This window comes from Aegilops tauschii, chromosome 3 (assembly GCF_002575655.3).
Source record: "Aegilops tauschii subsp. strangulata cultivar AL8/78 chromosome 3, Aet v6.0, whole genome shotgun sequence".
NCBI lineage: Eukaryota > Viridiplantae > Streptophyta > Magnoliopsida > Poales > Poaceae > Aegilops > Aegilops tauschii.
Window position 1 is genome coordinate 555,840,479 of NC_053037.3, and position 13,852 is coordinate 555,854,330.

A 13,852-nucleotide genomic window follows, 5' to 3' on the forward strand; every position below is an offset into this window, starting at 1 on the left:
TGACCACGCCGCGCCGGGAGCACCAGGGCGGTGGACGACGGCGAGGCCTACGAAGGGAACGACACGGAGCCGGGGAAGACACGGCAGTGGCTGCCACGCGGTGGAGAGTACGAGGGTTTACTAGTTCGGTTGCCGTCGCCGGAAAATAACAGGAGGTGTGGGTGAGTAGAGGGATAGACAGGCCAGGGCGAGTATGATGGGGCCGTGAGGCCTGCCCGGCAGCACTGCCGGCCACGGGAGGCGGGAGCAGGCGGTTCCGACGGCGCTGGTTTGGGCGGCTGGGGCAGGAAGATCAAAGACTGAAGAAGCACGATTGCCGCTAGATTAACATCTAACGGTCTGATGCTGGTAGAGTCGATTGTTGACTAAGTTTCTTTTTTGAGAAACCTTGTGTACGCATGAACTTAGTAGGCCCACAAGTCAGCCTCCAAATCTGTGGCAGACAACATAAAGCCCATTTGCTATTTTTTATAATTTGCAGCCCATTTGCTAATTCTTAAGTAATTTATTACAGCCCATTTTCTGCCCAGGACCACGGTCAAAATGTTCAACCTTATTTTGCATATTTCGGTGGAGTCCGAACTGTTGTAATCCTGAAATGATAAACATTTTTTAAGAACTTATTGATTTGCCAAAAAACTCATTTTGTTTTTGTAAGCAAATAAGACGTGGGACAATTGAGTTGGTTTAAGGGAAAACCAGTGGTAAAAAAATCAGCGCTGGGTGGGAAAAAACAACAAAAATAAGGATGTAAATATGAAAAGGGAATTTTATGTGTTTTCAATATAATGATATGTGTATATGAACTAGTAAAACTATAGGTAGAGATTAGAAAACGGATGTAGGACATGCGTTTCAAGAGGAAAATAGAACTGGGCTGTGTGTTTGATTCAGTAAAAAAACTGCCTGCGAATGTTGTAAGACAAAATATAACTAACGCTGGCGGGCCAGAGGCCAGTAGATACCTGCTGGATATTTGTGCCCCACTGTCGTCATGGGCTGGGCCTGTTAAAAACAAAACCAACCCTGGGCAGTCTATAGCCCAGTTGAAACTTGCTCGACCTGAAAAAACAATATACGTGCTCAATAAACGAGAGAATTCTGCAAGTACAGACTGATAACTGGGATGCAGCACAGATATTGTTTTTTTACCGTGATAATAAGTGCATGCACTTGTTTCAAAAAAATTGGAGAACTGGGAATTCGAACGACGGGTGCTTATGCTACCCATCAAATAAAAATCAGGTGCCTGAAAATTCGTTTCGAAACAAATGATTCAGCTTTATATCCACGTCGACCCTCAGCATGATGGTTGGAAGCAAATGCAAGTTCATACCAAAAGATCGTTAACAACAATACCAACTTGCGGACGACAAGGTAGTACAACTACCAATACCAAACTAACTTATAATCTTTTTACTCCTAGCCCTAGTGTTCGTCTGGTAGAAAATCTTGCAGAGGACCAGCTCCCGCTCCTTCTCTTGCTCCAGGTCCCCGAGGTGGTACTGGTGCATCACCCAGTTGGTCCTCTGCTGGTCGAAGTTCTTGTTGGTGTGCAGCACCAGAACCTTTTTTGCTGCCCGTCTGCCGGCCGTTGACCATCACCGGCAAGGTATTGCCGGTCTTGTGCCACATCGCGTGCATGCCGCACTCCAACTATATCTTGCAACGCGTCCACGTGCCCCTTTTGAGCGCCCTAGAATTGCGCTGGAAGAAATGCTTCCTTAGGCCACTCAGTGTGATACCTGCAGTATTGTGGAATACAGGTTTTAGTGTACCTAGTTGGCATTTTCATAACATCTTTGGCATGTTGCAGTCACTTGTTTCACTTTTTATTAACTGACAAATTGTAATTGCTTCACCAGGTCTGCATCTAAAAAGAAAAATAGAGCTATAAACAAAGGAATATGTTTGTGCAAGTAGACGGCCGATCGGTGTCTTACCTGGAAGTTTCTCAGGTTGGGTGTAGCATATGTCGTGCTCGCTGTCGATGGTTGGTATGAACAAATCGATGAGAGACTGAAATCTCGCGCTGTTAGCACTCACTTTGGCCTCAAGGTGCTCGATCAGCTCCTGATCCATGGGATCGAACTTGACGCCAGCCGGCAGCACCGGCCAATCCTTCTTCGACTTGCATCGGTAATTCCAGTTATATGGTACTCAATGTATGATTAATCGACTGTTTTAAGTGAACGATGAAAGATTTCGACAGATAAGTGGTACTCCAAATCTGAAGTCCAGAATACCCGAACACGCCGCCGGGATTCTTGTGTCACCTCACGCGCAGCGTGTTGTCACGTCAATTCAATGTGTGGACATGATGAAAAATTTGACTGACGTATACTAGTACTGCTACTGTACTACTTACTAGTCATATTTAGTGTCACAATTTATACATAGGTTTAACTAACAAGTACGCACTTGAAGCCTAACTGATATATATATATATATATATATATATATATATATATATATATATATATATGTCTTCTGCACAGCATCTCCATCATCATTATCAGTACATCCTATGCAGGTGAGTTAGGATGCACTTGATCCCAGGAAGGTATCTATCCTTCAAACCAGAGGAGTGCTTCAAACTAACAATAGTACATAATATCCAACAAAAGAGGGTCGTGCTACAGCAGCAGAATACATGGCTCAGTCTAGATATCAGCACGAATCAAGTTGTGCATATTTGCTGTTGGCATGAACCACATCGCCGCATGTCGGGTTTGCAAAAGCCATCCATCGCATGGAAGCTTGATGCCTTTCACACACTGAAGATTATCTGGCAACAAGCTATGTCGACGAATCTCTGGATATGGTGATTCATGAAACCCATGGTATGATGTGTAAACACAGCCCCCCCTCGCGAATGGAAGTTGCATAGCACAGTAATCATCGCCGCTGATATGATCGATGATTGGTTGGATGATCGGATAATTGAGCCCGAGGAACAAGGAGTGGTTGCCGAGGCTGTAAACCCGCCTCCAGTTGAATACGCCTAGCCCAACGGAGCTGGGATCTTTCTCGAACACGAAGCAGCCATAGCCATCAATGTCACGAACGCCCCACGCATTGTATTGCATGTGGTTTGATGTAATGGTTTGGTCAATTTGGTACGTGCGAATGAGCATCAAATGACCGCCGTCAGCTGAACGAGCGATAAACCACCACCCATCGGCTGGTATGATTCCAGGTCCTGGAATCATGAAGGCCAGCGCATTTGCGTCTACTGCAACAATTCAAATTGGAGACCAAAAGGACAAAAATAAACAATCATGTTCAGAGTATGTGTGGAATTAAGATTATTATAACAGTGACACATATCATAGACAGAGAATTGCAATGCCATGGTCATAATCATGCCCCAAGTTAAAAAAATAAGCCAATGGCTTTCATATTCTAGCAATATGTCATGGTTCAAACATCATGTAACAATGAGAGGAAAACAGCTATGACAGCGCCTACTCATATTCTACCATAGCACTTACTACTACTGTTCTCATATCAACTCTAAGCAATAACATGCGTTGTTATAAAAATCTTGTAAACGAGAGTAACATATAGCAATCATGATGTTATGCTCATAATATGTATTCTAACAATCATTAGATGCCAATTGTTCTCATATCAACTCTAACAATAACATGTGTGGTCATAAAAATCTAGGAAATGAGAGGAACATATAGCAATGATGTGGTTATAGACATGCTATGCATTCTAAATTTGTAACAAATGAACAGGCAGTCGTATTCATAAGGTAAATATGGGATGAGATAGAAAAATTACACGACGATAGATTCCACCAGTATAGGCAGCCAATCTGTGCGTCGACCGCGTAAACGACGCCATCGTGCACTATAGCATCAGACAGAAATGTTGCCTCAACAGGATAGATGATGAGCCATAACCATGTATGGCGACCGGATTCCAGATAGACTAATCCCATGTTGAACAAGGCAATGAGCTTGTAATCCATGTAGTCTTCTGATGGTGTGGGCACTTCGCAGATTACAACTTTCTACAAACAGAGGTCGAGCCAAAAGCTTGACGCGTCTCGTGCGTAGTAGGCAGGAGTGTCCGGCGGGCCGCGAGGCTCGATGGCGGCGGTATCCAACGATGGAAGGGTGATCTCTCACTGGGTGTAGATATCCACGAGACGCCACGGACTACCGGTGTGGTGGATGAGGACAATCCAGTTGGCCTTCATGCTGGCCCAGTAGTGGCTGCGCATGAAGGACAGGTGGACGGGTAGTGGTAGCATGTTGAGGGGCACCACGGCAACCTCCGTAGGATCGTCAAGTCGGTGTCTGGACCACCTGCGAGGATCGGGCATCAGCAAGCAGGGTGTCTTGAAAAGAGTTGGCCGGTTGCAGACGAGTAAACGGTACAAAGACACCGAGCATGCGGCCAGACTGACGGCTGAGTAGGTCCATACGACTACAGATCTGCTCCAAGAGAACATCAGGGAGGGAATTCCAAACGCGGCTCTGCGTGTCAGTCGGTTCTGCCATTGGGGTTTTCGGTGCCTGTGAGCCAGCGGGGAAGTGGATTCGGGCGGGCGAGCGAAGAAGCTTCTCCTCGTGTGGCCGAGCAGTGAGCGGGGGGATATGGTACGCGCGAGCTACCAAGGAAGATGGCGCGGGCGGGCGAGCTGTGAGCGGGGGTAAATGGTGTGCGGCCGACGATGGGGAAGAGAGGAGGAAGAAGAAGAGAGGAGGAAGTAGAGTGGAAGACGGGGAAGAAAGTGCATTCAATCTCAATTCTACTAGTACTACTACCAGGATATACCGTCCTTCGGAGTGTAAATAGTTACACCGATGACATGTGGGTCTACCACAATAGGGCCCATATGTCAGTTAATGGAGGACAGAGGTGCGTAGGCGTATTTGCGGAAGCGTGCTCTACTGGCAAACATGATGGCAGTACTGGGTAAGGCTGATTTAGTAACACCAACACGCTAGTTCAGCTTATTAATTGCGTGTCCCATCTGCTGCAGCGTGTATTGTCACTTCACTGCGAAGACTAGTTGAATAGTTCTCTCTGACCGAGATGGGGAATAATGGATCGCGAGGACTTCCTTTCTACAGTATCCCTATGCCTCTACGCTCACTTCACTCATTTTGCTCCGTACCTAGTCACTTGTTGAAATCTGTAGAAAGACAAATACTCCATATTTGGGAACAGAGGGAGGCTTTTACTCCGTACTATTTGGGAACAGAGGGAGTATCACCATATAGAGGGAATAGAGGAAGCTTGAAATATGAACATGTCAATGGGAGGGAGTAAGCCCCATGCATGCATGCAACATGCAACACTCACACATACACATGGACGCACGCAACACTCACGCACCCATGCGGCACACAGCACACGACGCAACACACACGTTCACGCTCAAGTGCTCAACCTACTCCCTACGTCCGTGAAAGACTGTACATTTAGAGATTTACACATTGACCAGGGCATAATTAACGCCCAAAAGTAGCAGACTTATGTGTGCATGCGACCATTGAGATAAGAAGATTAAATGAAGGCCGTTGCATGCTGTAATTAAGGATAGACATGTAGCCTATACCTACAGCACAAGTTGGTGCATTAGTCAATCAATATCGATTTAGATTAAAGGCTAAATGCATTGGAAGTGTAGATGTACATCATGTACTACACTCTTTGTTTTATAGCCGATGTACACTCTTTGTTGGAAGACCGAGGGAGGACACGTGCATGCACTCACATACACAGCCAGGGCGGTTCGCGTGCAAGGGTTAGACTCGTGTCGCGCCTGTGTAAAGTTTTGTTTAACTGATTTCTTTGCTCTGCCAACTGACAGGTGGGACCAAGAAACCAGGTGACAATTTAACCAGTCAACAAAGTGCCGCGTCGACTATGTGGCCGGTCAGTAGGGTGCAATACGGTGCTCTACGATGAGCTAGTGATCGTATAATCGCTGCAAAACTATATATAGTGACCGTAAAGAGCGTATTGTTACATACGTTGACCGCCAGTGTATTTTTCTCGTTTCAAATTAAGCCATATTAATCGGAAAGGACGCAGTATGGACTATTACTACTAGTACTAGTACTGCTTTGATGTGTCCCGTCAACTCGCCGAACGAGGAGAAGCTTGCTTACTACGCCTCTCCCTCGCCCACGCGCGCGGTGGTTCGCAGGACGAGGAGAGGGTTTTGACTACAGCGCCCTCTCCCTCTCCCTCGCCCTCGCCCTCGCGGTGGACGTGTAGCAGTTCAATCGGTGTCAGATTGCCAGAAGCATATTGTACTGTAGTATCATCATTGTTGGACCTTCCGAAGAGGCGAAGAGCCAAGTGCAAGGTTCACACGAGTACGAACTGTTGAACCTCCCGAAGAGGCAAAGAGCCAAGCGCAAGGTTTTATAGGAGTTGTCGTCCTAGTAGGAGTGTACTACAACTATAGCGAACGATGCTACTGTATGATGCCGCCACGTCACGTATATCCAAAGATGTGCCACCTTTTTTCTCAAAGAGCGTGTTGGAGCCCGTGCAACAACCACACAAGTTGCACGTACACATAACACATTTACTAGTAATAAATTCTAAAGGACAAATGCCAGTATGCCACACAAGTTCATCTCCAATTCATGTGACAAATTTGTGCACGACTAGTCTACATATATTCACAGCGCTACCATTCACCATTACCGTACTCCACTTACACGTTATAGATGGGCTACATGTCCTCCTCCAGGTTCCAGTCCCAGGTGTTCTTCATGGATGGCACGATCCATAGCGGTGGGCAACGGGAATCATTGTCGCAGCTTTCTAGTCCGGTTCCACACGATGGAGACTCATCCAAGCTGAAGCGGCATAAATTAGGGATAGCGTGTCCCAGCATGTCGTTCATTTGGCGGTGCGCACTGAAGACACAACCATGCTTCATGAACGGCAGGCCTTCCGTGTCGTGCACGGAAGGTGGCATCCGCTTCACAATGGGGTAGCTGTCCCTGATGAAAAGTGAGTACTCTCCAAGAGTGTTCCTTGGCACCCACGTAGCATCACGGGGGTCGAACTCGGCGCCGTTCATCTGGTACACGCGGCATCCCAGATCTGGACACATGGTGACGTACATAGTCAAGGTCCATGCATAATAATGTTGTGCTCAAATATGGCGGTCAGTAATACTGTGCAGCAAATAGTACTACTCCGGTATAGAGGAAATAAAATAATCGGCTTATTATATATAGCCACTCTTGGCTACATGGATGAGATAGTAAGACATGGAAAAACAAAAATGGTGGCAGCTAGTGGGTTCAAGTCTTCAAGGGCCTAGCAAGCTATACGCGTCCTCCAAGGTAAAAAGTACTCCTACTAGTACTACAAAGTATACTACTAGTACAACAATGAAAGAGAAGGCGAGAGGGTTAAAAAATGGAATACCTGGGTAGATGGTGACGGTCCGATCGTGGTAGATTGTGTGACCACGTTGCACATCAGTGGTACCATGGGTAACGACTGCTAAGATAGTTGATCCCAATATGCCAAAGTCAGCTACAAGGTTCCAGGTTAGACCGAATCGCGGATGCAAATGCACATCCAGGATCGGCGATCTTATTTTGATCGGGGGATGACTGGTCCCTGCAAAATAATGGAGTACCATTAGGGATGCAAATGATGGTTTGTGCCTTCCGTTTGTAATCTCCCGTACCGTAGGATGGCAACCAGATGAAACAAGTCCCCTGGCTTGTCACCGCGAAGATGCGGCCTAGATGGCGCACGGCGTCTTCGAACGTGTAGGGGTACAAATCTGCCACCGCCAACATGCGCCAGCCTCTGCCGTTACTGCCTCTTGCATTGATGGCAATCCTTATGTCGAACACCGCGATGAGATAGTAATCGTCGTAGCCGCATCGCTTTGTCGGTGGGTCCGCAATTGCTATCTTCTTCAATCTCATGTAGGCATCATCATACATATTCAAGCCCAGCCAGTCCGGAAGGCCGATCCCAATGGTGGAGAAGGGGTCTACCGGAACGGCCGCACTGCTGTGGATGTTGTGCAAAATGATGGTGGTATCCGGCCGGAGGTATGCAAGCCAATCTTCATTGGCACCGACCCAGACCTATATATAAGACGGTGGGCAGCGGAGAAATTACAGGATGGAAATGGAATAACTAAGTACTACATGATCAAACTCCATTACTGACCTGCTCATCGGACAAAATCCGACTACCTCTCAACGTCGACAACTCTAGCGGAGTCAACGTGCAACCATGGCCAGGGAGCGGTGGACTGCTCGAAGGATTGTCCCATAGAAGAACCTTCTCCTCGAGGACGCATGGAAGACCAACAAGCATGGCCTTTTCCCAAGCCTGTTTAAGCAGCGTCTTGAAAAAGTTGGTGCAGGAAGCACCGAATCTTGTGGCGGTGAGGACGTCGGAGCGGCGTGCGATTTCTCCCAGAGGATCGTCGTCCAAGGTCTCCCAGCCCCGACGAGGAGGAGAACCGCCTGGCGAATCCATGGGAGGAGTGACTAACTGCCTTCTCTTCGGGGGGAGGGGAACTGGCGAGGAGGAGATAAGAGCGTAGTAACCGCAGGGCCTCGTCCCTTCCAACTGTAGATCGTTCCTCAGCGAAGGGGTGAGGCTATTATTTACTACTAGTACTAGCATTATGGAACGTTATGGGATTGCATTATACTGTAAATAATAGCACTAGTAAGAAATTTTTGGCACTAGGTAGTACTTTTGGCATGGATTAAGAAATTTTGGGTATGTTTTTGCCATTTTTTGTACACGCCAACTAGTGTCAAAAAACGTCTTACATTATGTGACGGAGGAGTACGTACTCGTACTGTAGCAGTACTAGTACTACTTTTCTCAACTAGTAGTGCGATGTACTGTACTTCTAGTCTAGTCTAGTATAGTGCACCAGTTTTGAACTCTTGAATCTCAGGGCCAAGGAGCTACTGTTGGAAGTGGAGGTACTACTGTTCTCTAGAACCATCGTTGTACTATCAATGCAGGGGAAGTACACCTGTGTAGTGGCCTAGTGGGTACTCTCGGTGCTCTATTCAGCCGCTCCTCTCACGTAGCTGGCCTACTCAGCCGCTCCTCTCACGCACACACTAGCAGCCTGTTTATCAGCGACGGTTATTGCGGAGGCAGAACATTTGAGTTATTTGATACAGCGAGACTAGGATTTTCACTTCCATTTGTGGAGGTGTAATGGATCTCGTCGAACTTTGTTAGTAGTTCCTTCTTTATGAATGAGATGAAGCAAAGCTTTTGCCTCTGTTTAAAAAAACACGTCAAGAGGAATTTCTTTTATAGTAGAGCCGATAATGGAGTTAAGTCCATGCGTGCAATGCCACAAGCTACAGAGTAGTAGTAGAGCACTTTACGTACAGAGCCATATTGCACAGTTCCCAATGCCCCCCAAGGCTTTTCCGGCTCCTCGGGCTTAATTGGGAGGCGCTAGTTTAAATATGCTACTAGCTGGAAGCTGCAAGCGAGGTGCGGCTAGGGCGAGCACGCGAGCCACGAGATGCTGGGAAGGAAAACCCGTTCACGTGGCTAGGCTGCCCAGTGCACCCAGATTGTGGGGCCACACGTCCGTTTGACTTCAAAACTCAAACTACCTGTGTAAAATATTGGCTCGCAGCAAAGTGTAGTAGTACTATTTTAAAAAAAGGCCGCCGTGCGTTGGGCCGGGATCGAACCCACAAAACGAGGTATACACTCCCGCGACCACTAGTAGTACTCGTTGGAGTACAACGCAACCTAGAATCGCCTTTTGTCGCTAGTAGTACATACATTGTTCCTTACAAGAAACCCCTAAGAGCATGGTTAATAGTATAGCCAGCTGCTGGCTATAAGCCAGTGCCATGTCATCTACAGCCCATCTTATAGCCAACATGTACAATAATAGATCAAAAGAGTGTACTACTTTTTTATTATGTGGCCCACTTCTCATTCTCACAAAGTGCCTAGGAGCACGTGCTAGAGCTGGCTCTTCACGAAGAGCCCGCTTACCTTCTCTCTCCTCTTCTCTTTTCTCCAACTAAGCAGAAATATACTAGTTTATTTCTTATAGCCCGCTGACTCAGCTCTATTGTACTTGCTCTAATAATTCAAGAAACCACTAAAATGCCAAGAAACTACTACCACTTGCATACGTGGCAGACTTAAGATAAGACTACCTTATCAACCATTGTACATGCTCTTACCAACAAAAATCCTCGAGTGACCTCCTACCTCTGGCCCGTCCACCTAGTCATCCTCGGCCATGGGACGCAGCTACCGCCGCCGGCAGAAGGCGAGGTCAAAACCGCTGGCGGTGCGGATCCCATGTTGCGGCAGCCCGGATGCCAGCTCCATCCGGCGCTCGCGGCCGCTAGCTAGCCAAGATAGCTCTGTCCAGCTACTTGTCTGCAAGGTTTGCTAGCTAGATTGGCACGGCAGCGCGGCGGCTTGCTCGCGCGCGCCGCGCTAAGGCCAGCCATCTGGCTCGAGCGAACGCTAGCGCAGCGGCTTGCTCGCTTGTGAGTCATGCTCGGGCCAGCCTGCCAACCCGTGCGGAGGCCGGCGCGGCGTCCGGCCCGTCCGGCGGAGCGGCGGCCAACTCGCTCATCATCGGCGCCACCGACGAACACGCATCAATACTGTCTGAAGTAATGTTCAGGAAAAATAATGATTTGAGGGGGAATAACAGGATAGAAGGTCAGATGTGGGTCCCTCGTGTCAACGGTCAAACAAAATGTGTTGGTTTAAGCTACCTCGTCAGCACGGACGTGTGGGCCAACCCTGTCATAAATGGGTTTAAACGAACCTAATCGGTAGGAGTACTAGGTAGTTTTTGGCATGGATTAAGAAATTTTGGGTATGTTTTTGCTATTTTTTGTACAAAAGATTCTTCCTAGGGCTGGTTGAAAGTGGTAGTTTTTTGTTAAATACTCTACATATTGTAAATAAGAGTGAAAGTTAAGCTTTGGAAGCCAATAAGCAAGGCTAGTTACATAGTGCATATGTGTACATGATTGAAAGTAAATATCAACCATGACTGACTAATATCTTGATGGAAAACTCGAAACTATGGAATACTAGGAAAAAATGCATGGTTGGAAATACTAGCAATGTTCATGTCCGTTGCAACGAATCATAATTAGAATAATACTTATTCACAAACTTGGTACAAAACACTCTAATTTTGATATACATATGTCACTAGAGATATATTATGTTTCAATTAGAATATATTCCTTGGACTATTTTGGTGAGGTCAGGGAGGGATGTGGTTGGTTTTAAGATACTAATTATGGGTTTTTCTGCAAATTGGTAGACAAGTGGGATGTTGGTGAGAAAAGGCAACAACTTACCTCACAATCATTAGATGTAGATCTAATGGCCAGAAACGACGGATGGCAGACACACCAGCATCACCAACTTAGTCTTGTCTAGGAGTACTAGCAAGATCCGTGCATTGCACGGAACATCAAGATGCATTTTTTTATAAAACACTTGTCGTGATTGACCCTTGCGGGAGTAATCCCATGTGTAAAAACTAATGATATCTCAAGAAATATGAGATAAGGTGAAGAGGAGTGGGGTGTGGTGGTGGTTGGTGGTCGGACTGAGCGGGGGCATGGGGATTGACGACGCCGGCAGCGGCCACCAGGCCAGTTTGTTCCAGAGGCTTCCTTTCTTAATTGCTCAACAATGAGGTTTGTTGGAGATAAGGATGAACGAGTGAAGGCCTTGTCTGCAAATGTGGAGAGGGGTGCGGGTATCTTTTAGTTTAATTTCCATCTGTCAGATATAGATCGGACGGTATATATTGCAAGATGGCACACGTACCATCATCACCAACTCGGTTTTTTCTAAGAGAAGAAATATAAGTATGGAGATACAAACGTATTATCGATACTTGCTTCCGTAAACTAGCATCTACATTCTATTCAACGCCTCGGAATGTGGGGCCTTAGCACAATGACTTCTCGACTATGTAAAACAAAGATTTTCCCGTCGCCGACAAGGAGGGGGTGACGGCGGCGCGCTTTTTGGCTTGCTCTAGTCCTAGTAGTCATACTAGGTGGTCTAAGCACGTGTAGATTTATTCTTTTTCACGTCTCGTGTTCGCCGTACTGCCACGACTGTTGATGAATAGACGGTAAGTTATTCACGGGGAAACCCTTGTTGAGCATGTTTGCGAGAGAGAGAGAGAGACAGTGTGCGTGTGTGATATGTTAGAGACTGAGGCAATGATAACAGATTCTTTGTGTCTATGTGTATGGAGGATAGAGAGAGACATGTACATGGGGCTTTGTGTTGTGTAACGTGAAGACACATATACATAATTAGAGAGTGAGTGTGTGAGATACACATGCGGACATGAGGAGAGATGAGGATCCAGATAAATGGGTGTTTGTGCGTGTCTGTGTGTGTTTGTGCACGCGTTTGTGTGTGAGAGGGAGAGAGTGTATGTGGAGTAGAGAGACCACTGATGATGTAAACCTAGTATAAGGGAAGGGGGAATGGTGTGACATGTGTAGTAGCGAGATAGCACGGGTGCGGGCGGGGGGAGCAGACTATTTGGAAGAGACATCGAGTGTGTGTGTGGGAGAGGGGTGTGAGAGCGAGAGAAAGAGAGAGCTAGCGACGGAGAGAGAGAGAGGAAGAGAGGGGGCGAGAGGGGTCGTTTGTGTCCATAAATGGCGTATAGATAGGGAGACAATGTTGATGTTGTCCGAAATTGGCCTATGAACGGAGACGCAAGGGAAGCGAGTCATCGTGTGTGTGTGTGATAGGGACTTCATGAGAGATCTAGAATAGATGGTGTAGAGAACAATGTGCGAAATTGAGAACGATTATACATTAGGGAGCTATGCAAAGAGTCACGACATATATGTATACAGGGAAGGAGCTGGGGTGGGTCCGCATGTGGGAGAGATAGAAACAGGAGAGTGGTGCACAAGGAGACAAAGTGTGCTTGTTTGCAGTGGGGGTGGTGTGTGAGGTGAGTGCGCGAGAACCACATAACTAGGGAGATAGATGTTTGGGGGCAACGTTTTGTGTGTATGGGAAATATACACTCTACATAGTGCGTGTGATGGGGTAAGAGAGATAGCGGGAGACCTAGAGAGTGAGGGAAGAGATGTGTGCATGCCCGAGACTCCGAGAGACAAAGTGATAGAGACCTATGTTGGGGTCCGGATTTTACAAGAGAGAGGGGTGTTAATGTGCTCGTGTGTTGGTGTTTGGGGGAGAGAACGACTTCTCTATGTGTGTGTGTGTGTGGTGGGGGGGGGGTTAACTTCAGATAAAGAGTGAGGTGTCTATATTTGAGGGACTTTAGTGTAATTGAGATATTGTGCACTCATGGTTGATCAATTTGTTTCATAGTTTGTACTATGAGATAACGATACTTTTGAACATGCGTGATATACCTTGATGTACCAGAATTACAAACCTAAGATTGGAATTTTGGAATTCGACTCCATCATTAGCTTTTGTAATTCATTTAAACGGAGGTACATTTTTTAAGCCGGGATTTCGTGATTTCAAATTCATATATCAAACCTAGAGATATACACATACGGGCATGTTCAAACTTCATAATCATCCACTTTATTCATACACATACACATTTTTGCTTTTGTCATCATATTTAGGATAAACACATTTGGAATTTCATTAGAATTGGACCGTATGATGGTATTTGCTTGTAGTAGCTCAATGATCCATATTTGAATTGAATGGACAATCTAAGTTTTGAGTTGGAGACATTGATTTTCAAAACTTGCACATTTTTTTGCGTGCAAAACAAACAAATTGTCGGCCATGATATCATAGTCGGCCGTACGAAAGCAGAATACTT